Source organism: Ornithorhynchus anatinus, chromosome 7 (assembly GCF_004115215.2).
Source record: "Ornithorhynchus anatinus isolate Pmale09 chromosome 7, mOrnAna1.pri.v4, whole genome shotgun sequence".
NCBI classification, from domain to species: domain Eukaryota; kingdom Metazoa; phylum Chordata; class Mammalia; order Monotremata; family Ornithorhynchidae; genus Ornithorhynchus; species Ornithorhynchus anatinus.
In genome coordinates, this window is record NC_041734.1 from 61671258 (window position 1) to 61693001 (window position 21744).

The following is a 21744-nucleotide window of genomic DNA, read 5'->3' on the forward strand; positions in this document are numbered from 1 at the left end:
CTGATTTGCTCTCTTTGCTCTTGCCCCCTCCCAGCCCCACAGCACTTATGTAGATATCTGAAATTTTAGTTTATTTACTCGTATTGATGTCTGTCTCCCCTCTTCTAAACTGTCAGCTCTTTGCGGGTAGGGAATGTGATTGTTTATTGTTGTAACGTACTCTCCCGAGCTCTTAGTACAGTACACACAGGAAGCACTCAATAAATACGATTGAATGAATGAAATACCCACACACCAGAACCACACAATTACATACCCACTTTCACCCCCTCCAAGTTTTACCATTCGCTTTCCTCTTACTCTTCCACTTGGTTCCTCTGGCCCCAGCAGCTGCCCTGTTCCCACCTGCAGTTCTCCCAAACCTCCGGCCTTCAGGCCACCTGGACCGGCTCTACCGAACCTCCTTTCCCCAACGGCTCCTGGACTCTGGGTGGAAAGCACATTTCAGAACCGGAGTCCCCAGACATTTGACCCAAAACTTTTAGCCTGTGACCTCTTGCACTCAGATCCTATCCTGGAGAAGGCTGCCATTCCCTCGGCTCTGGCTGGAAAGTGGAGGTGGCCTAATAGGATAGTGGTGGCTCTCGTGCCATCTGGGTACTTGTTATTGTTTCTCCCGCTGCCTCCCCTGGGGCCCAGAGCTCAAGTTCTGAGAATGTCCACTCTGCGGCAGGGGCGGGGGTACCGGGGAATAGGAGCCCCACCGAGAATCCAGGCTACAGACGCCAGCTTCGACTTGGGCTCTACTTCCCAGATCGAAGGAGACTTTTCTACTTGTCTCCCTTCCCCACCGCCCCCAACCCTCAATCAATCAATCAGTACTATTTATTGAGTGCTTACTGTGTGCAAAACACTCTACTAAGGGCTTCGGGGAGTACAACTGAAGGCACATTTTACTGAAGGCACATCTCCTCCCAGAGGCCTTCCCTAACTAAGTCCTCCATTCCTCTTCTCCCATTCCCTTCTGCATTGCCCTGATTTGCTCCCTTTATTTACCCCTCCCTCAGCCCACAGCACTTATGTACATATCCGTGATTTATTTATTTATACTAATGTCTGTCTCCCCCTTTAGACTGTAAGCTCCTTGTGGGCAGGGAATTTGTCTACCAACTCTCTTATACTATTATATTGTTCTCTTCAAGCACTTAGTACAGTGCTCTGCACACAGTAAGTGCTCAACAAATATGATTGATTGATTGAAACAATGCAACACAGTTGGTAGACATATGCCCAGCCCACAAGGAGCTTACAGTCTAGATGGGGAGACAGACACTGAACTTTGTTACGGATATGCACATAAGGGCTGCGGGGTTGAAGGAGAGGTGAATATCAAGTGGTTAAAGTACATAGGTGATGCAGAAGGAGGGGGAGTAGGGGAAATGAAGGTTTATTTGTAGGGTTTAGACTACACACTTTGCTCCTCTAGTGCCAGCTTGTTCACTGGGCCCCGATCTCATCTATCTCACCGCTGGTGCATTTCCCATGACCTCCCTCTGTTCTGAAACTCTGTCCCCCACCCTATTCACCAGATCACCACTCTTCCCACCTTCATTAAAAGAGGGTCTATTCGGTGAATCTCCTCCTCTTGGAGGAGATGTGATTTTAATTAAGCCTGGAAGGTGGGGGGAGTGGTGGCTTGTTATATATATGAAGGGGGAGAGAGATCCAGGCCAGAGGGAAGATGGGGGCAAGGTGTCAGCAGCGACACAGATGAGATCAAGATACAGTGAGTAGGTTGGTGTTATTCCATTCATTCATTCAGGAGTATTTATTGAGCGCTTACTATGAGCAGAGCACTGTACTAAACACTTGGAATGTACAATTTGGCAACAGATAGAGACAATCTCTGCAAAATGATGGGCTCACAGTCTAAATGGGGGAGACAGAGAGCAAAGCAAAACAGAACAAAACAAAACAACATCACTAAGATAAATAGATCAAGGAGATATACACCTCACTAATAAAATAAATAGGGTAATAAATAATATATACAAATGAGCACAATACTGAGAGGAGGGGAAGGGGGAGCAGAGGAAAAGGGGGGGCTCAGTCTGGGAAGGCCTCCTGGAGAAGGTGAGCCCTCAGTAGAAGCCAAGTGTGTGGACTGGGTTGTGGTAGGAAATCGGTGAAGATGGGGGTGGACAAACTGATTGAGTGCTTTACAAGCTGTTGGTGAGGAATTTCTGTTTAGGAGGGCTTGAGGAGTGGGGAAACATAGACTGAGACATGGTTTTAGAAAAAGGATCCGGGCAGTAGAGTGAAATATGGACTGGAGTGGGGAAAGACAGGAGGCAGGGAGGTCAGTGAGAAGGCAGATGCAGTAGTCATAGCAGGATATGATATGTGCTTAGATCAGCGAGCAGTTTGGATGGAGAGAAAAGGACAGATTTTAACAATGTCGTGAAGGTAGAACTGACAGGATTTGGTGACGGATTCAGTAGTGGGTTGAATGGGAGAGATGAGCTGAGGATAATGTCCAGGTTACAGGCTTGTGAGATCAGATAATGATGTTGTTTACAGTGGTGGGAAAAACATGGGGAGGGCAGGGTTTGGGTGGGAAGATGAAGAGTTCCATTTGAGGGGTCAGAACAGCTGAGTAGAGATGTCTTGAGTGGATATGTGAGTCTACAGAGAAGGAGAAAGAGGAGAGAGGTCGGGGCTGAAGGGATAGATTTGGGAATCAATCCCACAGAGATAGTAGTTGAAGCTGTGAGAGCGAATGAGTTCTCAAAGGGAATGGGTGTTGGTGGAGAATAGAAGGGGATCAGAACTGAGCCTTGGGGAACTCCCAAAGTTAGAGGGTAAGAGGTAGAAGAGGAGCCCCCATAAAAGTCTGAGAAGGAGCAGTCAGAGAGATACGAGGGGACCAGGAAAGGACAGTGTCAGTGAAGCCAAGGCCAGATAATGTTTCCATGAGAAGGAGGTAATCCACAGGGTTGAAGGTAGCTGAGAGGTCAAGGAGGATTAGGATGGAGAAGAACGCATTGGCTTGGGCAAAAAGAAAGTCACCGATGACCTTAAGGAAGGTGGCCTCACTGCTCAGTTCTGCCAGGGCTCAGCTAAATGTAGGGTATGGCTGAGGTAGATCAGAACATTGGATGAAAATGTATAATGTTTTCAAGGATTGGTTCTACACTCTCCAGCTCTCAATCAGAAGCAATTTCAAATGCTCCAGGTGTGGATGGGTTCTAAGAATGGGGAGGAGAGTCCAAGTAGCAGGGATGGAAGTGGAGGAGTAGAGTAAAGATGGGGGCATGGGCGGAAGGCAGAGATACCAGGGATTGCCTCACTTTACTGCTGAATTGAATTTTTCAAAAGTTTATTACAATGCTCTGTACACAGTAAACACTCAGTAAATATGATGGAATGAATGAATACAACAAATATTTCTCTGGGCTCAGAAATGCCTAGTGCTTTGTTCCACTAGGTAGAGTCTGTTGGCTTCCTTTCTGCCCCTTTCTTTGGGAGAACTCGTCCTCCCTATTCCATCTGTCCCTTAACCCTCAGATTTTTAGTCCTGGAGTCTCTATTGATAACAACAACAACAACGATAATATTGATAAATACTAGTAGTTTGTTAAGCACTTACTATGTGTCAAGCACTGTGGTAGTTCGAATGCAATCAGACCAGACACAGTCTCTGTCCCGCAGTGAGGGAGAACAAGCATTTAATTCCCATTTTACAGATGAAGAAAACTGAGGAACTGAGGAGTGAAGTGACTTCTCCAAGATGCCTCAGGAGAAAAGTGGCAGGGCAGGGATTAGAACTCTGGTCTCCTGACTCCCAGTCTTGGGTTCTTTTTACAAGGCCACGCTACAGCTCCTCATTCCCTCCTCCCCCCAACCCTCTTCCAACTCAAGCATATTAATTATGTAATGTATATTCACAGAGGAGATCTAATGATTCCTCTATCCTAATCCTCTACGACTTCTCCGCTGCCTTCAACACCACAGACCACCCCCTCTCCTGGAAACACTAATCTCCGTTTTACTAACCAAGGAGACCAGTTCTCTCCTGCTATCTCTGTCTATCTTTCCACTAGCTCCTCTTTTGTCCCTCACCTCCTTATTGTGGGTATGGTTGAAACCTCTGAGCTCTGTCCTACTCTTCTCTCTTTATATTCACTCCCTCGGGGGAGTTTATCCATAGCTTCAGCTTCCTACTCTATGTGAATAATTTCCAGATCTAGTTCTGATCCATATCAACGCTGCCTTCTCTCCCCCTCTGCCATCTCACGGGTCCTCTTGCCTCAAGCTCAATATGTCTAAAACTGAACTCATCTTGCTTAGCGAATCCTCTCTTCCGTCCAATGCAGTCATTACTGTTGGTGACCCCAACGTCCTCCCTAAAGCCGAAGCTTGCAACCTTGGTATTATCCTTGATTTCTCACTTTCTTTCAAATAACACATTCAGTAATGCCACTAAATCCTCTCACTTTTTTCCCTCTGCATCATTTTCTGGATCCATCCCTTCCTCTCCAACCAAATCTTGTTCTGCCCCCATTTCTCCACTCCTCAAAAATCTGCCATGGTCACCCAGTTTTCCCCACATTAGACAGAAACATCAGACCATTGGCTTTAAGCCACCCCATTAGCTCTCTTCCCCTTCCCTATACACTCCCTTCCCTTATTACACCCCAGCTCACATTCTCCCTTTCTCCCAAGCCCCCGGTCTCACTGTACCTTGTTCTTGAATCTTGCTCCTCCCACCCCTAGTTCACACTCTTCCTCCGACCTGGAGCTCCCTCCCCCTTCAAATTCAAGTGGCCAGATCTCAGCTCTGCCCATATTCAAAGCCCCTCTGGGTTTTCTGAAATCCCATCTCCTCCAGGAAGCCTTCCCCAATTAATTTTTCTTCTCCCAGGGTCACTTCTATCCTACTATTATTTTAGCACTTCTATTATTTTAGCTGCACCACTTCAGCACTTTAGCATTCACAACCTCCCAGATTAATTTGTATATTCTATCTTAACAAATACCACAATTATTATTATTATCATTACTCTTAACAAACACACCTTCCCCCACCAGAAAATTATTCTGTCAGTCTTCCCCGTTTATATTGTGGACTCCTTGAGGACAGGGACTGTGCCTGTCTCTGTTGTGCTCTCCCAAGCACTTACAGTGCCCTGTGTATAATAATAATATTGGTATTTGTTAAACGCTTACTATGTGCCGAGCATTGTTTCAAGTGCTGGGGGTAGATACAGGTAATCAGGTTGTCCCACGTGAGGCTCACAGTCTTAATCCCCATTTTACAGATGAACTAACTGAGGCACCGAGAAGTGAAGTGACTTGCCCAAAGTCACACAGCTGGCTGGTGGTGGAGCCGGGATTAGAATCTCTGACTCCTAAACCCGTGCTCTTTCCACCGAGCCAGGCTGCTTCTCTCTGTGTATAATAGACAGTCAGTAAATACTATTGCTTGATTGAGACAGGGCTGGAGGAGAAACGGCTAGGATCTTCCCTGGCTGAGATCTCTGGGCCAGCTTTCCCACCCCGGCACTTTCATGTTTACAGAGTGGCTGCCGGAAAGAGGAGCTGCATATATTTTCTAAATATACTGAAAAATCTGCGCAATCCAGAGAGCCAGTCAAAAACTGGTAGCACCTGTCTCTTTTTGAACACCCTTAGCTCTCATCCCCTCCCCCCTCCCAGACTGCCAGTGTCTGTTGAGGGAGATGTGTTGTGATGCTCTAGGGCTTGGGTAAGGGTTAGCTCGAAGTTATTTTAATCCCTCAGCTGGACTTCAGCCTCACATGTTCCGGGATCCACTACCAGAGAGGAAGCCAACATATTCCCACTAAGGCATTGCGATCGGTCCTTGCGGGGCTGAGGGAGAGGAAAAGATTGCGAATGTGTACATGTACACTGGGGATTCCCCTCTGGAAATTCAACCACCTCCAGGAAGGATTCCCAGATTAGCTTCCTCCTTTCCAGGTCGTGTCACTCCAACAGCCACCCCCCGTGCTTCTTCAGCCTCTGGTAAAAGGTAGGAAAATATCTATCTACCCCTCTCTACTCAGTTACCCATCTTTCCCTTCTCTTGTAATAATTCAGTTTTATCTGTTTGCCTTATACACTGGGAAGCATCTGTGCCTGCTTGTTTTCCCTGTTAGATCCCTGAGGTCAGGGATTGTGTCGTTTACCTCCCTTGAACTCTTCTGAGTGCTTATTATAGTGCTCTCCATACCGTGTGTGTTCAATAAATATTTTTGATTGTCTGATAGACTGGCGCAGGGAGATTATCCTGAAGCAGAAAAAGGGAGAGGAGTCGGTGGTGGGAGTAGGCTGAAAAGGGATAGCCACTTGTCTGCTGTGTGACCTTAGGCAAATGACTTCACTTCTCCCAGCCTCAGTTCCCTCATCTTGTAAAATGGGGATTGAGACTGTGAGCCCCACGTGGGACAGGGACTGTGTCCAACCCAATTTGCTTGTATCCACTGCAGTGTTTAGTACAGTGCCTTGCACATAGTAAGTGCTTAACAAATACCATCATCATCATTATCATTATTATAAGGAAGAGCTAGGATGTGGGGTGGACACAAGAAGCAGCGTGGCTCAGTGGAAAGAGCCTGGATTTGGGAGTCAGAGTTCGTGTGTTTGAATCTCAGCTCTGCCACTTGTCAGCTGTGTGACTGTGGGCAAGTCACTTCACTTCTCTGTGCCTCAGTTCCCTCATCTGTAAAATGGGGACTAGGACTGTGAGCCCCAAGTGGGACAACCTGATTACCCTGTATCTCCCCCAGCGCTTAGAACAGTGCTCTGCACATTGTAAGCGCTTAACAAATACCAACATTATTATTGAGGTTGGGTGGGGGCAAGGATGGATCAGGGCAGAAAAGCCCCTCTTTCTTAAGTATCCCACTGTCTGGCAGTGCTTCCTTTTTTATGGTATTAGCAAAGTGTTTACTATGTGCCTGACACTATTCTGAGCACTGGGGTAGATACAAGATCATCAGGTTGGACCCGGTCCATGTCCCACATGGGGCTCCCACTCTTAATCCCCCTTTGGCAGATGAGGGAACTGAGGTCCAGGAAGCTAAGTGACTTACCCAAGGTCTCCCAACAGACAAGTGGTGGAACAGGGATTAGAACCCGGGTCCTTCTGACACCCGGGGTCCGTGTTCTAACCACTAGTCCTCCCTGCTTCTTTCCCCAGCTAGCTGTGTGGCTCTGCTTCCTCCCTTCCCCCTTGCTCTCAGCCTCCACAACACGTGAGTCCCCAAGCAAGTTATTCCAAGAGGAAAATCGTGTCATCCTTCTGGCCCTGGGGAAGGTAATCCAGGGCATTCATTCATTCATTCATTCATTCATTCATTCATTCGTATTTATTGAGCTCTTACTGTGTGCAGAGCACTGAACTAAGCGCTTGGAAAGTACAATTCAGCAGTAAAGAGAGACAATCCCTGTCCACAATGGGCTCATAGTCTGGGAGGGAGACAACCAAACAAGTAAACAGGCAGAGCCCTCCAGCTAATGACCATGACATATACTGGACCCTCTAGGAGCATTCATTTATTCAAAATCGTATTTATTGAGTGCTTACTGTGTGCAGAGCATTCATTCATTCAAAATAGTATTTATTGAGCGCTTACTGCATGTGGAGCATTCATTCATTCAGTCATATTTACTGAGTGCTTACTGTGTGCAGAACATTCATTCAGTCAGTCATATTTACTGAGCACTTACTGTGTGCAGAGCCCTGTACTGAGCAGTTGGAGAATACAATTCGGCAACAAATAGAGACAATCCCTGCCCAACAATGAGCTCGCAGTCTACAAAGGGGGCAACAGACAGCAAAACAAGTAGACAGGCATCAATAGTATCAATATAAATAGGTAGAATTATAAAGAGAACCAGTTATCAGCTGTGTGACTTTGGGCAAGTCACTTAACTTCTCGGTGCCTCAGTTACCTCATCTGTAAAATGGGGATTAAGACTATGAGCCCCACGTGGGACAACCTGATTCCCCTGTGTCTACCCCACGCTTAGAACGGTGCTCGGCACATAGTAAGCACTTAACAAATACCAACATTATTATTATTATTAAAGAGAAGCAGCGTGGCTCGGTGGAAAGAGCACGGGCTTAGGAGTCAGAGGTCATGGGTTCTAATCCCGGCTCCACCACCTGTCAGCTGTGTGACTCTGGGCAAGTCGCTTAGCTTCTCGGTGCCTCAGTTACCTCATCTGTAAAATGGGGATTAGAAGTGTGAGCCCCACATGGGACAACGTGATTACCCTGTATCTACCCCAGTGCTTAGAATAGTGCTTGGCAGATAGTAGGTGTTTAACAAATACCAACATTGTTATTGTTGCTGTTATTAGATACAGCGTGGCTCAGTGGAAAGAGCACAGGCTAGGGAGTCAGAGATCATGGGTTCAAATCCAGGCTCCGCCACTTGTCAACTATGCGACTTTGGGCAAGTCACTTAACTTCTCTGAGCCTCAGTTACCTCATCTGCAAAATGGGGATTAAGACTGCGAGCCCCATGTGGGACAACCTGATCACCTTGTATCCCCCCAGCGCTTAGAACAGTGCTTTGCACATAATAAGCGCTTAAATGCCAACATTATTATTATTAATATACACATCATTAATAAAATAGAGTAATAAATAATATATACGAATATGCACACGTGCTGTGGGGAGGGGAAGGGGAAGAGGAGAGGGAGGGAGAAGGGGGAGGGGAGGAGGAAGAGAGGGAAAGGGAGGGCTCGGTCTGGGAAGGCCTCCTGGAGGAGGTGAGCACTCAGGAGGGCTTTGAAAGGTGGGGGGGGGGGAAATTAGAGTTCAGCAACGAAGGCGGGCAATCTCCAGAGAGAGATAATCCAGTGCGGTTCCGGAGGCGGGGAGAGGAGCCAGGGGCTGTCGTAGGTGTAGCCCGAAGCCCCCCTTGGTGGGGTGGGGGGTGGGAAGACCCTGACTCCGTGAGGTGGAGGGGGTTGGGGGAGGGCGGAGAGGGGCAGGGGTTATCTCTGGGCGAGGGGTGGGAGAGGCAGTTTGGGGATAGGAGCTGCTGGTTTATCCCAGCTCTGTACTAGCCGCCCCCCACTCCCCCGGTCGATGCAAGAAACATTCATTCATTCAATCGTATTTATTGAGCGCTTTCTATGTGCAGAGCAGCGTGGCTCAGTGGAAAGAGCACGGGCTTTGGAGTCAGGGCTCATGAGTTCGAATCCCAGCTCTGCCACTTGTCTTCTGTGTGACTGTGGGCGAGTCACTTAACTTCTCTGTGCCTCAGTTCCCTCATCTGTAAAATGGGGATTAAGACTGTGAGCCCCACGTGGGACAACCTGATTCCTCTATGTCTACCCCAGCGCTTAGAACAGTGCTTGGCACATAGTAAGCGCTTAACAAATGCCAACATTATTATTATTATTACTAAGCGCTTGGAATGGACAATCGGGCAACAGATAGAGACCATCCCTGCCCAATGACGGGCTCACAGTCTAATGGGGGGAGACAGACGGCAGAGCAAAACAGAACGAAACGAAAACAAGATAAATAGAATCAAGAAAATGTTGGTATTTGCTAAGAGCTTATTATGTGCCGAGCACTGTTCTTAGCGCTAGGGGAGATAGAAGGTAATGAGATTGTCCCACGTGGGGTTCACAGTCTCAGTCCCCATTTTACGGGCGGGGGGTGGTAACGGAGAAGTGAAGCGACTTGCCCAAGGTCACACAGCTGATGAGTGGCGGAGGAGGAATTAGAAGCCATGACCTCTGACTCCCAAGCCCGGGCTCTTGCCTTTGAGCCCCGCCGCTTCTCTATTAGGATGAGGCCTGCCTTGGGGTGGGGGTGGGGAGCCGGACCGGACGGGGAGGGGGCGGGAAGCTGGGTCCCCAAGGGGCGGAGACGGGCCCGGGATAGGTCCGGCCGGTTGGCCGGGCTCCTCCTCCTCCTGCTCCCGCTCCCGGGCCCGGTCCCGGTCCCGGTCCGGCCCGGGCTGGCGGAGCTGAGGTGGCAGGTCCCCGGGAGCCGTTTACCTTTGGGGGCCGGGGGCAGGGGAGCAGCCGGGCCCCGGGAGCCCGAGCCCCCGCCCCACCAGGCCCGGCCCGGACACCGGGGACCGGAGCCCGCAGCCCCGACACCGGGGACCGGAGCCCGCAGCCCGACCGGCCGTGGGGGCCCCGGACCGGTGAGTCCAGCGCCTTCCGTCCCGCTCGGGAGGAAGGACGGGGCAGGACAGGACAGGACAGGACAGGACAGGGGGCGGGGAGGGGGGCAGGGACGGGGGACGGGACGGGGGGACAGGGCAGGGGCAACAGGGCGGGGGGGGGGACAGAGGAGGGACAGGACTGGGGGACAAAAGGAGGGACAGGAGGAGGGACAGGACTGGGGGACAAAAGGAGGGACAGGAGGGGGGACAGGACGGGGCGACAGGAGAAGGGACGGGCGGGGGGGACAAAAGGAGGGACAGGACGGGGGGGACGGGACGGGGGGACAGGACGGGGGACAGGAGGAGGGGACAGGACAGGGGCGACAGGACGGGGGGGACAGGAGGAGGGAAGGGCAGAGGACAGGAGGGGGGCCAAGACGGGAGACAAGAGAAGGGCCAGGCCGGGGGGACAGGAGGAGGGCCAAGAGAAGGGCCAGGCCGGGGGACAGGAAGGGGGAGGGGAGTGTGGAGGACAGGCCGGTTCCCTGTAAACGGAGCAAAGGTGGAGCGGAGCGGCCCTTACTGGACGCCCTCTGCTTTCTGCCGCCTGGGTGTCCGCGCCGAGGGGCGAAGCGCCCCAAACTGGGGCGGGAGGGAGCTGCGACCCGCTTCACCCCCCCACCCCGTCGTAGGACTCTAGGTATCCGGGATCAGCTGGATCCTCCCTCCCTCGCCCCAACGTAAGCTTCTCCTCTCCGGCCCGGGCCGGGCCCTCCTCTTCCCCCGGGACGAGCCGGGGACCAGTTGTTCCCCGGGGAGGACCCAGGAGTCCGACCGACGCCGCCCCCGGCCCGGGGATCCTCCAGGGAAGAGGCTGCGGAGGAAGGAAGGGAGGATGGGGGTGTCTCGCTGCCCGGCCGGGCTTCAGGCCCCCCCAGCTCCCGGGAAGCTTCGTATCCCGGCCTACCCCCCGGAGGCGGCGGCCTTTCCCACCACCCCCAGCTGTTTTGGGGGAGGGCGGGGAGATCGATCGGGAGCTCTACCTTCGGGCTATCCGCTCGCCGGCCAACTTAGGGTTAACGCAGTGGCATTTGGGGCTTGGGAGTCAGAGGTCCTGGGTTCTGATCCCACCCCGCCACTTGTCTGCTGCTGTGTGACCTTAGGCAAGTCACTTCACTTCTCTGTGCCTCAGTTCCCTCCTCTGTAAAACGGGGATTAAGACTGGGAGCCCCACGGGGGACAATCTGATTAGCTCGTATCTACCCCAGCGCTTAGAGCAGTCCTCGGCACGTAGCGCTTAACGATTACCATTATTATTATTATTCCTCTAGGTTATAAGCTCGTTGTGCACAGGGATTGTCTCTATTGCTGTATTGTTCTTTCCAAGCGCTTAGTACAGTGCTCTGCACACAGTAAGCGCTCAGTAAATACGATCGAATGAACAAATTTGCCGGGTGGCCTTCCTCTGCTAAAGAGGGGCTGCCTTGTTACTGCAGTTTGGAGAAGCAGAGTAGGGGTGGGGGCTCAGGGGTGTTTGAGGATCAGAAATCCACCTCTCCAAGCCAGAGAGTGGCTCTGGAGAGACCCCCGGCCCGGGGAGGGGGAAACGGGAGTGTCTGGAGCAAGCAGAGGACTGGTTGTGTCTGGGGAGCACCAGTAGGTTTCTTGGCTCTGTCTGCTTCTCTCTGACTTCTTTGCAACACCCCCCTTCTCCCCGCTCCATCAACTTTCAGGGATTCTTGAGGGCGGAAGAAGAGGGATCCCAGAGAATAATAATATATAATTATAGTATTTGGTAAGTGCTTACTCTGGGCCAAGCACTGTTTTAAGCACTTTGGTAGATACAAGGTAATCAGGTTGTCCCATGTGGGGCTCACAGTCTTAATACCCATTTTACAGATGAGGGAACCGAGGCACAGAGAAGTTAAGTGACTTGCCCGAGGTTACAAGTGGTGAAGTTAGGATTAGAACTCCTGACCTGAGTACTGCACTCTGGAGCCCAGCTGTAGCTGCTTTGATATGTCCTCCTACCAGCTTGAGCCTTGGCTTATCCTTTGCCAACCCTCTTTCCTCAAAAAAATATATGATATGGTGGTTTTTTGGAATGTAGGGGTGCTGGGGTTCAAGAAGGGGTCATTACCAAAGGTAAATCCCTCAGTACCAGTACCGATTTAACTGAGGAGCAAGTGTGGCCTAATGGATAGAGCATAGCCCGGAAAGTCAGAAGGATCTGGGTTCTAATCCCGGCTCTGCCATTTGTCTGCTGCGTAACCTCGGGCAACCCACTTAACTTCCCTGAGCCTCAATTATCTCAGCTGTAAAATGAGGATTAAGACCGTGAGCCCCATGTGGGACATGGACTGGGTTCAACCTGAGTAACTTGTACCTACTCAGTGCCTGGCACATAGTAAGTGCTTAACAAATACCATAAAAAAAAAAGAAAAACTGTCCCAAACCTCCAGGAAGGTCTGTCATTACCCCAATCCCATGTCCCTGCCCTCCCCACTCTTGCCCCACTTCTCTGTCCCCCTCTCCACCGGGGCCAGTGGCCAGCGACTTCTAATGCTACTGTTGCCTCTCCTTGTCCCGTCAGCTGTATGTGAGGCCTCTGAAGGGTTGCACGCATGTGCACACGCTCACACCCACATTCCAGGAGGGCAGCTGACCTCCTGTCGGGGTGGGGTGGGGTGGGGGGAGACTAAGGATGGCTGGGCCTGTATGAGAAGACAGAGATGTGGCTGGAACCCTTGAAAGTGCTGGCTGGAGGCCAGGAGAAAGGGCCAGAGGGGGAGACCTCCCAGGCTGCAAGATGTGACTTTCTGGCTTGGTCCCAATCCACCTAGCCTCCCCTGCATCCCCAACTCCCCTTTCCTGCAAAGGTTAATCTGGCTCACGCATGTGTACATACTTGGAGATCCCCGCATGCTGCAGGCTCTGCAAGGTTGCCCCAACCCCAGCAGACCATGCACTTATTTTGCAGCTGTGGCTAATAAGCAGGCCAGGCATTGAGCCAGCAGCCCGCCTCCCGCTCCCCCCTCCCTCCTCATCCCGCCTGTTGTCCCTTTCCTCTGTTCAGACTCAGCCAGTTTGTGCCTGGGTGACTGGCTTCCAGGTCTGGACAGGGATCTGAGCAGCCTTTTAAGGTTGTGTTTCCCTTTCAGCTCCTGGGACTCCCATACTGGCTAGGGTGTTGGCTCCCGCCCTCCTGCAGGGAAGCGGGGGTTTCCCGGCCGTTGGAGGAATGGAATCGTGTGTGGGGTAGGAGTCCCCTGGGCTTCTGCTTGAACCTGGGAGAGTGTCTACCAACTCTGTTATATTGTTAAATTGTACTCTCCCAAGGGCTTAGTACAGTGCTCTGCTCACAGTAAGTGCTCAATAAATACAATTGATTGACTGATGGATCCTGGTCCAGAGCAGCTCCTCACCGCCCCACTGGGGTTTAGGTCTCGCCTTCCTCAGTTTCGCCCTCTGCCCTTCCTGTCAGCCCAGGGTTTGCTCGGCCCGCCCCATCACATTCCTGCCTGGGGCCTCACCAGCTGCACCCCACAGAGCAGAGAGGGTCTCGCCAGGATTTCCACTTTTGAACTTTGAATCTCACCCTGACCAGACCTCGGCAGCAGCCGGATGTGGCTTTTCTCTGACCTTCCAGTGCCCTGGAAAGGGCAGGACCTGCCCCTTGGTGGTGGAGTGGACAACCTGGAGATCTGGGCTCTGCTGTGTTGTTGTGGGATTTCCAACCTGGGGATGGGGTGAGAAGTCAGAGGAGGAGGTTTCTTCCCTCTGAGCGCAGGAAGTGGGGAGGAAGTCAGTGGAGATCTAGAGGACTAGGGAATCCAAATCCCCAAACCATATCTGTGGATGCCACATGTTGGTGTTGGCCTCTAGCTTCTGACCTGAAAGTGGAACAGAGAGAGTGGGGAGAGAGGATATAGACTCCGGGGTTCTCCGTGCCCTTACCCCCCAGGGCCTATTGGCTGGCTTTGCCCCTGGAGCAGAAGACCTATATGTCCCCTCCTCCCGCTCCCCCCATATTTAATTAATTACGGTAACTGTTTTGCTCTACTGGTCTATTAGGGAGTGCTTGGCCCTCTTCCAGTCCTCTCTGATTATCTTAACCCCTTTGTTTCCAAAGATGGGGGTGGGGGGCACGTCCTGGTACCTTATGTTCCTACTGGGACTGTGTCCTGCCGTGAACCCCACCTACACACTTTGCCCTCCCAGCACAAGGTGCTGCATGGGCACTTTCTCCTCCGTGACCAGTGAGGGAATCTGCAGAGGCCTAATGGAAAGAACACAGGCCTAGGAGTCAGAGGGCCTGGGTTCTGATCCCCTCTCTGGCAATTGCCTGCTGTGTGACCTTGGGCAAATCACTTGACTTTTCTGTGACTGTAAAATGGGGATTCAATAGCTGTTCTCCTGCCCATATAGACTCTGAGTCCCTTGTTCATACTTTGTTCAACCTGATTGTCTTGTATCTACCCCCAGGGCTTGGCACATAATGTTTAACAAATACTATTATCATTATCATTATTATTATTATTAGGGTACAGTTTAGTTCAGCTAGCTCCTCTCATCACCTCCTGGCAAGGGTTCTGACTCAGTCCGGAAGGCCGGGTGTCTCTCCAGGAAAACAGAGACCAGCACATCTGCCCAGCCAGGCCTTCTGGGAATTTTTTTCCACTTCTGAAGTATCTGCAATGGCCACTGTTAAAAGAAGGCAAGTGGAGGCAGAGACCAAGGAACATCGTGGAGCTGGACGAGGTCTCAAGTTCATATGTCCCAGCCCTTACTGGGAAGCAGCATGGCCTAGTGGATAGAGCACAGGCCTAGAAGTCAGAAGGAACTAGGTTCTAACCCTAGCTCTGCCACTTGTCTTCTGTGTGGCCTTGGGCAAGCACTTCACTTCTCTGTGCCTCAGTTACCTCATCTGTAAAATGGGGATTAAGATTATGAGCTCCATGTGGGACAGGGACTGTGTCCAACCTGACTCTCTTCTACCCACTCCAGCATTTAGAACAGTGCTTGACACACAGTAAGCACTTAATGAATGCCATCTTCTTCATTGCTGCACCCCCTGCCTCCCCACCCCCAGCCCCACCTGGCTTCTGAGTTGTAGCTGGGCCTGGGTGTGCTTAGCTTTGAACAGCAGACAACATTGAACTCGTTCAGGCTGCTGTTAATCTGAATTAAAATGTGCCGTAGCACAAGAGAGTGAATTTATACAAGAGGAGGATTTTACCAACAGTTACCAAGTTGACTTGCTTGAGCTGTGATTCTGGTGTCTCCATTCTCAAAGATCGTATTCGAAAGGGGAGAGCTCCACCTGGCTGGATTAGTTAGGGACCAGCCTGCCTGCCCAGCGGCTGAGGCATGGATGAGCTGGCTCCAGAAGGCCTCCTGGGCTGAGAAATTTAGGATCCTCTGCTCTGTTTGTAAACAAATCTCTTTCTAGCCAACGAGATGGTGGGGGGCAGAGAATCTAGGTGAGCACCCTGGGTTAGTGTGATGAGTTTGACAGTCTCAACAGTCTGGAATGTCTCATCTGGAGGCATTCCTGCTTCTGGGCAAGAACTGGGGGGGCTCCTGATTCTTCCCCCAGAATTTTCTGAACTTCCAGGCCACGTTTTGCCAGTCGCTTCAAGCCCTGGGAAAGCTTCAGCCTATGTCTCATTTAATCGTGGAGTAGTGTATAGAGCATGCGCCTGGGAGTCAGAAGGTCACGGGTTCTAATCCTGGCTCTGCCACTTGTCTGGTGTGTGACCTTGGGCAAGTCACTGAACTTCTCTGTGCCTCAGTTACCTCATCGGTAAAATGGGGATAAGACTGTGAGCCCCACAAAGGACAATCTGAATACCTTGTGTCTATCCCAGCGCTTAAAACAGTGCTTGGCACAAAGTAAGCACTTAACAAATAACCATTATTATTATTATTATTTATTGAGCACTTAGTATGTGCAGAGCACTGTACTAAGCACTTGGGAGAGTCCCCTTTCCATGAAATTCCTGTACTTTGCCCTCCCCCCACCCACTTCCAGTTCCCCACGTGAGGAATTCTCCACATTTTGCCCTGAGTGCTGAGGTTGGGGGGTGTCAGCTGCCCCTCTCCTTCAGGGCAAGCGGACTGCCATGGGTCAGGAGTCAGGGGGAAAGGTCAGAGACCTGAAGGCGCTGGAAGGCAAAGTGTAGGAAGAGTGCTGGCTGTGCTCTCCATCTGTCCCTGTGCAGCTCTATCTGACCAAATGATTGGGTCCCTCAGGTTCTGAGGAGGGGAGGGCCGGCAGCCTCATGACTGAAGAAAGCAGAGATGAGGCTAGGGCTGGGGACTCCTGGACCATCTGAGCCTAACTCTCCCCACTGGACATATGATAGGACAACTCCCACCCCCTCACACACACCAGCCCTCCCCCGACCCTGGTCTCAAAGGAAAGAGCTGGCCCCATCTTTGAGTTGAGCTGGGTGCCAAGGTACCAGATTCCACTGAAGCTCCTCCCCAAAGCAGGGTGGACACCCTGGTGGGTACTTGTGCTGGGCATAGAGGTGGAAGGGGGAGGTTAACGGGAGGGAGCGGTGTTCTTTTCCTGAATGCCTTTTCCCACAACCACACACCCTCACCCCCCTGCCTCCCTGCCGATTCCCGTACTCAGAGGCAGCCTCAGGAAACAAAGGGGAATTAAACAAAGGTAAGGTTTAGTCTCTGGCCCTCCCCCCACCCCAGTCCCACAAAGAAAGAGAAGCAAGTGGCCTAGTAGGCGGTGCCTGGGAGGTCTGGACTTTGGGCTTTTTTCCTTCATCTGCTGCCTACATGCCATGTAACCTTGAACAAGTGACTTAACCTCCCTGGGGAAGTTTCCAAATAAGACTTCTTGCTGGATGAGTCTGTGTTTGACTTATTTTAGGGCAAGTATTTTTTTATAGGCAGAGAGTCCTGAGTTTGTCTCATGGTGCAAGACTAGTAGAAGTAGTTTACTGAGCACTTACTATATGCAGAGCACTATACTAACCTCTGGGAAAGAATACACAGAAATTAGACATGATCCTTGTCTCTCAGGGGGTTCACAATCTAATAATAAAAAGAATATTCGCCCTGCACTTAGTGGAGTGTTCTGCCCGCTAAACTGTCAGTTCTTTGCAAGTAGGGAACATGTCTGCCAACTCTGTGGTATTAAACTCTCCCCGGCACTTAGTACAGTGTTCTGTGCACAGTAAAGACTCAATAAATATGATTCATTGTTATTGTACTCTCCCAAACTCTTAGTAAAGTGCTCTGCATAGAGTAAGTGGTCAATAAATACCATTGATTATGATGATGATGCACACAAGTGCTCAGTAAATAAACTTATAACCTGTGTTTTCACGATGCATTTTGGATAAAAAGTTGAGGAATTAGGAAGCATCTGTTCCCCTTTGTTACCCTGTTTGGATACAGGGCCCCACAACATCACCAGCAGCAGTTCCTGTGCGTACCCCTCACCTTGATGGGCTGGGGGTGGGTACTACTGCGCGGGGTCTCCTCACTGTGGGGGTTTTCCATAAATGCTGGTAAACAGCATGGCCTAGTAGAAGGAGCAAAGGCCTGGGAGTCAGAGGACCTGGATTCTAATCCTCCCTCCACCACTTGCCTAGGTCCCTTCCTCCTAAATAGGCTAGGAAGCAGGCCCATGGGTGGAGGGAGTTCACATTTTCTAGACCCTCCTAATGTTGCGTAAATAGGAATTTAGCATTTACTCAGCCTCGGTGAGACCCCGCCTAGAGTTGTAGAGAAATAAGAGGCTGGAAGACCTGAGGGATAGGATCTGTGAAAGAGAGGGTAAAGAAATTAGGATGGTTTCAACCTAACAAAGGAACCTACAAACCATTTTCCAGGGTATGATGATTATTTCTCTAGAATGTAAGCTGACTGTGGGCAGGGAACTTGTCTATCTACTCTGTTGCATTGCACTCCCCAAGCGCTTAGTACAGTGCTCTGCACAAAGTAAGTGCTCAGTAAATACCATTGATGAGTTCAAGTGTTCATCAACTTTGTTATATTGTACTCTCCCAAGGGCTAAGTACAGTGCTCTGCACACAGTGAGCGCTCGATAAATACAGTTAGTTGAAGTTTTCCCAGCTCCATCAAGGCAGAAAGAGAAGTGAGTGACTATGGTAGGGAGCAGCATGAAAAGCAGCATGGCATAGTGGTTAGAGTAGGGGCCTGGGATCCAGAAGGTCATGGGTTCTAATCCCAGCTCCACCACATGTCTGCTGTGTAACCTTGGCCAAATCACTTCACTTGTCTGTGCCTCAGTTACCTCATCTGTAAAATGGGGATTGAGATTGTGAGCCCCACCTGGGACAGGGACTCTGTCCAGCCTGATTTGTTTGTATCCACCCCAGCAGACCTTAGTACAGTGCTTGACATCTAGTAAGTGCTTAACAAATACTATTATTATTATTAAGTGGGAGGGATTTAGGGTAGACAATTGGAAATCTTTTAATGGATAAACCTGAGGACCGATGACCGAGGGAACTTGGGGAAAACTTCCTTTTTAGGAACTTTTATTCTGGATGCTAATCCCATCAATCTGGACTAGTTGAGAGGCATCCTTCAAAGAGGCCTAGGGGGTGAGGTGGGGGGTGGGGGGAGGGTGCTGGATGAGATAACTGCTGAATAATTCTCCCGGGCCCCAGATTCTTGAACCTTCTCTTCTTGGGCCCAAGTTTGGGTCTTCTCTGTGACTTTGCAAAAACTGAAACCTCATATTATTCACTCTTGAAAGTCCAGGAGATGGAGACCCAGCCCCTCCTGCATCAGCATCCACTTGACACCTGTCTGAACTGTCCAAAGGCTAAAAATGCATCACGTAGAGTGACGAGGGTGATCAGCCTTGAAGATCTAGGTTGGAAACTCAGACAGTGCCCGGCAGCTAGTGGATACCAGAGCAGCATGGGTCCCAGAGAGACTAGTTGGCTTCTGCAGTTTCTTGTTTATTTATGCTTAAGAAAGATGCCAAATAAGGTCAAGGCAGCAAAAATAGTATGGGGGAGGGAGGAAGGGAGGGAGGAAGAATATGAGAGTGTGGCGAGGGCAGAATTTCATTGAATCATTCAATAGTATTAATTGAGCGTTTACTGTGTCCAGAGCACTGTACTAAGCACTTGGGAGACTACAATACTACAATAAACAGACACATTCCCTGAAACCTAGCATAGAGGTTCAGGGTGGGAGGGAAAGGTTACATTAGTGGTGGAAGTGGAGAAAAATTTATATTAGAAGCCCCATCTTCAACCCCACTTATGTACATGCCTTTAAGTTATATATTATAAATAGTTTATTTTATTTTAATGTGTGTTTCCCCTTCTAGACACATTCCCTGCCCACACTGAGCTTTGAGTGAGTGCCCTTAAAGCAAATGGTCTGGAGTTTCTGCTTGACTCGGGAAGGAAAGGGTAACCATTGAAGGCTCTAGAGGAATGGAGAGATCTGGGCAAAACAGGCAGCAGAGAGGAGAGGCTGGAGGCAGGAGGCCAGTGAGGAAGTCGATACAGCAATCTGGCTGGGGTATGAAAGAGGATGTCTCTCACTCTTAAAGGTCCACTGGGAAGAGCAGCCGATTCCCTCCCATTCCTGAAAATTTCAATTATATATTATAAATTATTTATTCATATTAACGTCTGTCTCCCCCTCCACACTGTAAGCTCATTATGGGCAGGAAATGTGTCTGCTAATTCTGTTTCATTGTACTCTCCCAAGCTCATAGTACAGTGTTCTGAACATATTAAGCACTCAATAAATATCATTGATTGATTCCTGAAAGAAGTCTAATTCCCAAACCTGGGCATTCTTGGTGTGTCTGTCCTGGGGGCTTTAGAGATTTTCCTGATTGGAGCTCCCTTCCGCCATTAGAGTTCAGCACAGGGCTAACGCCAGAGGCGGCAGGCAGGTCCGGCGGGAAGGGCAGGGGCCAGGTCCACCGGCTTGCCTGGGCAAGAAATCGGCTTTAAATTCTGACACTTGTCTCCACTTTCCAGGAGTGTCTCTGTATTCTATTTGAAGCAGAAGGATTAAATCTCTCCCATCCTATTTGGAATCAGTTGCCCCTGAGGGCTTTTGGGAAGCAGCTTGGCCATAGCAGATAGAGTAAGCGCCTGGGAGTCAGGGGACCTGGGTTCTAACTCTGGCTCTGCCACTTGTCTGCTGTATAACTCTGGGCAAGTCACTTAACTTCTCTGTACCTCAGTTACCTCATCTGTGAAATGGGGATTAAGACCGTGAGTCCCGCATGGGATATGGACCGTGTCCAACCTGATTAACTCGTATCTACCCCAGCATTTAATACAGTGTCTGGTGCATAGTAAGTGCATTACAAATATCATTTTTTAAAAAATGGGGTTGGTCTATTGGTTTTCTTGTGCCTGCCTCTCGTAAAGAGCTCTCAGCTCTGGATTGGAGCGGGTGAGGAAGCTCCCACAGGCACCAACACGCTGAGAGAAGCGAAGCAGGAAGCAAAAGTCAGGCATGAAGTTCTGGAAAAAAAGAAAGAAACCTTTGGATGAGCTGCCAAAGGGGCAGTTGCCCTGATGAACAGAAGAGATGTTATCAATGAAATCTTCCGGCTTTCAGTGGTAGCTACGGCCAATTCTTCCCCTCCAGAGGACCTGCCTCTTAAAGAGTTTAACTCATGGCATTTTAAAAGTAATGTACTTTACTAAAACCATCCCAGATGGTGGGGAAGTGGAGGTTGATTAAGTAGGGGCTCTATCAGCTCAGAGGACTGAGTCCACAGCCCGGAGACTGAGTTCCTCTCCTGGAATGGAAGGAAGCCCAGGGAAGGTCCTGGGGAAGTAGCCTTGTCCATCCTCCTGCCTCTGGGCATGGAGAATAGTTATCTTTTGGTCTTTATGGTATTTGTTACATGCTTAGTGGGCAGGGAGGATGTCTGTTTATTGTTATAGTGTACTCTCCCAAGCACGTAATTCAGTGTTGTGCATGCAGTAAGAGCTCAGTAAATACGATTGAATGAATACCAGGCACTCTACTAAGATCGGGGGTAGATAGGACACAGTCCATATGAAACATAGGGCTCACAGTCTTAATCCCCATTCTGCAGATGAGGTAGCTGAGGCCCAGAGAAGTTAAGTGACTTGCCCAAGGTCATACAGTAGACAAATGTCGGTGCCAGAATTAGAATCCAGGTTCTTCTGACTTCCAGGCCTGTGCTGTATCCACTAAGCCACGCTACTTCTTATTTTGAGGGAAAACAGTGGCTTGGGAAAAGATTCCTGAGTATGAGTTGGACTGATCTTTCTGCTCAACTGGGGACCAGATACCCAGTGAGAATGGAATGAGCCAAAGCATCTCAGGTAGAGCCCTTGGCTGGGGCCTGTGCTGCCTGGTGAGATGGCTGATGGGGTCTCGGGGTTCCCAGGCAGTTCTGCTTTCCAGCATGTGGCTCGCCCTGGGCTACCTGATGACTGGGGAATCCCTAGGGTCTTGACCCAGGGGCAAACTTTGGAGTTCTGCTTTTCCTGACTCTTCCCAAGACCCAGCCTTGGGGCCGGTGAGCCTGGGGTCCAGTCCTGTAGCTGGGTGAAACCAGAGTCCGGTCCCATGGCCAGTGAGTAAGGGCCCTGGTCCTGTGGCCAGTGAGCCCAGGGCCCATTAC

At 50.4% G+C, this 21744-nt stretch overlaps 1 protein-coding gene across 2 annotated transcripts in view; it reads left to right on the top strand.

The window, feature by feature from the left end:
* The first annotated feature begins 5764 nt into the window (after positions 1-5764).
* The window catches only part of CDK18 (cyclin dependent kinase 18), a 42333-nt gene continuing 26353 nt past the window's right edge, over positions 5765-21744 (top strand). The window contains exon 1 of one of the 2 annotated variants that reach the window (XM_029069254.2): positions 5765-5992. The gene's annotated coding sequence lies outside the window, so the exon portion shown is untranslated. Of the gene's footprint in view, positions 5993-10048; positions 10143-21744 lie in introns of those variants that run through there. The other variant, XM_029069253.2, reaches the window with a different exon arrangement.